Source organism: Rhinopithecus bieti, unplaced genomic scaffold (genome assembly GCF_001698545.2).
Source record: "Rhinopithecus bieti isolate Rb0 unplaced genomic scaffold, ASM169854v2 scaffold_14741, whole genome shotgun sequence".
Classification (NCBI taxonomy): domain Eukaryota; kingdom Metazoa; phylum Chordata; class Mammalia; order Primates; family Cercopithecidae; genus Rhinopithecus; species Rhinopithecus bieti.
In genome coordinates, this window is record NW_016807965.1 from 433,326 (window position 1) to 436,552 (window position 3,227).

Below are 3,227 nucleotides of genomic sequence, written 5' to 3' on the forward strand. Positions count from 1 at the left end.
CACCCCAACCCTCATTACCACACACACAATACATACACCTTTTATTTTTACCCCCAGTTCACCTGTATTGGTGTTTAGAATAGCACAAGGGTCTATTAAATCCGAAAGCTGTTTTGGTCTCCAGACTTGCCAAGTGTCATATTTGACCTACTTCACCACTTGAAATTCCCATCCTCCATCAAAAAACATTTCTAACAAGATACCACCCTGGTCTTACTATGGCTTTTTCCAATTTCTTCATTATAAATGCCAATCATGCCTGCCCCATAGTATACAATGATTTTGGACACCCTCTATGCTACCTGTCTTCAAGCTTCAGTTAGTGTCTGAATCTCCTAAAGGGCTGGTTAAAGTACAGATCACTCTGCCACCCCCAGAGTTTCTAATTCAAGAAGACTGGGGTAGGGCTGGAAAGTTTGCATTCCTGACAAGTTCCTAGGTAAAGCTGACACTGCTGGCTCTGGGATCTTACTTTGAGAATGTCTGTTCTATGCTTTCAATTTTGATTGCTCCTTGAAGAAAAAGAAAACCAAAACCAGTTGATTTAGAACTGAACCAGATGGAATTAGCAAAGTCAACAGCTATGAAATTAAACAGCAGCAGAAGAATGAGCTTGGTATCAAGTGAGGTCTGGGTATGGAGATGAATGTGCTATAGTTCATGCTCCTTAGGGTTCCTTAAAAGATCCTTCTTCATCAAGAAAGAACCCAAAGAGTGAAGTGATCAGTATCAAAATTCAGTTTCAAGTGATAAAAATAATAATACAAATAAATATCAACTCAAACAGGCCAATTCAGAGAGGATATTTATTGGCTCATATCAATGAAAAGTATAAGGATGGTCTAACTTCAGGCATGGCATGAACCAGAAGCTAAAAAAGTTTCTTTCTATAACTCTGGCCTCTGTATCCTCTCTATTTGAACCTTCTGAAACAGATTCTTAGATCCTGGTGGCAAAATAAACAAGAACCACTTTCTCTCACTGGCCAAAGTCTTTAGAAAGCATGCTGTTATAGTTTCTCAAAGAACACAGTCTGTGGGGGTCACCTACTGTGATCCAAAATAGAGAAGAAAAAGGGCAAGAAGAGGACCAATTGATAGTATATTAACCATAATGGCCATTATTCCTTGGACACTGAGGCAAGTTTGTGACGGTATAAAAATAACACGGAACTATGTTTATGATCATAGCTTCCCATTACCCAAATCCAACTCCATTCAACTAAGAAAATGCCACTAAGACAATTTACCTTGGGGATTGTCACACAACTTTTTATCTCTTTTGTCACCATTAAATGTGATGTTTTTGCTGGTAAGCTTCATGGCAGAGCCTGTCATTATAGTGAGATAATTTGCTACAGAGAGTGGTATAGGCAAAGGGAAATGGTAGCTACCTGTTTCCCCAGATCCACAGTAACTTTTTTAAAGTCTTTCTTTCTGCTGAAAAATGCCTGCCTGGCTACAGAGTCGAATAGGAGACTCTGAAGGGACAAGATGCTATTTTAAGTGTGATTTTCAGTCTTATAGAGTTTTCATTTAGTTCTTCATGTAATAGGCACATGTACGAAAGCAATTAAGCTAGAACAAAGCAGAAAATAACAGCAGGCAACTTGCTGCCTTCAGTTACAGTGCTCCCAATCTGGAACACTGTCAGTCACTGGTGGGGCTTGCAGAATTAAACTAGCTGGGAGAAAGAAAAAAAAAAATTTTTTGGCTGAGTCAGCATCCAAATATAGGAATCCTTCTGAAGGATTGCAGGTTTCTCAGAGGGCTATGCTAGAGGCAAGGAGTAGGTTGATTTTTTAAAGTCCATACAGGAAGAAAGAATTATTGCAAAATGTGTGTGTTTCCTGAGTTGTGGTCTGGAAAAACCATTTCTGGGCCTAGGACACTCGCCTCCCTCTTTGAGACCCTGGAATGAATCTTTATTTCATTGTGCTTAACCATCACAGCAATTATGTTCCTAGAATGACATCAGCTAAAGGATGTGTTGGGGTTTTATTTTAGTTAAGTTAGATTGTAATTAACAGGAAGTCACGTATTAAAGGGATATGTGAGAAATGGAGTGGAGGCTAATGGAATTAAAGGGAGGGAAATGTCTGGGCTTTAGGGCTTTGCCACTGCCAAGGCCCACTCACTCACATTCATTCCCTCCATCCATCTCACCCTATCTCCATTCTTCATTCACTTCTGCTAAACACAGATTTTTAAATATGGCAGAAGATGGCTACCAGCAGCTCCCGATTCATGCCCTTCAATTTCTGAAACTCAAAAGGCAACACACCCTGTCCTTCTCCAGTTGGGGAAAACCCCAGGGAAAGAGGACTGCATAAATGAGATGAGAGAAGAATGATCTGGAAGTAGGAGAGGGAGGGCTATGGCCACAGAAACCAGAGCAGGATGGAATTTCAAGGAAAAGGCAATGGTCGAAAAATTCAGACACTACAGAGGGATGAAGTAGAGTGTGGTGGAAGCATTCCTGACAAGGTTTGCAACACACAAAAAGTTAATGTCACATTTATCAACTCACATAGTGTGTGGATATATAAACAAGCATATCACAGTGCTTTTCTTGAATATTAGTGTCCTAATGCCGTCACTGGACACATCAATTTGGGCAACTTCCCATAAATTTATGGCTCCTTGTAAAGCTGCTTTTACCTAGTTAAAAAGTATTAATTAACATAAAAACAAGTTTTGATAAAAGACTGCTGAACAACAATGAAATAAACCCAGAAGGGCAGTGGTGGGCCTAGCCTGGGTATTGTGCTCACAATCCCCACTTGCTTTGTCACTGGGGAAGGAGGACAAGGTACAACAGTTGGCCAGGTTGAGTCACATCATGGCTATTCCTGTGGGGAGGGACCAAGTGCTATGAATGACTGACAGCCCTACCAAGATTACACAACTAGAGGCAGGGAGAAGCTATTTCCCAAAGAGGAGGAGGGAGAAAGGTACATACTTTTCTGTGTACAACTAGCAAAATGGTTACAGGAGTCCAGCCAAGTGTAAAAGTATCCCCAGTCCTCCAGTAGCACTAATTATTAGTTATTCCTATCAGCATATATTTTGTACCTACTACATGTCATATCTGTGTTAGATCTTGGATATAAAAAGATAAATGGGACGAGATCCCAACCTTTCAGAGTTTGAGTTATTGCTAAATAGACATGCAAAAATAAACTGGGTGTTATGGAACAAGAATTGTAGTAGAATTTGAAAAGTAGT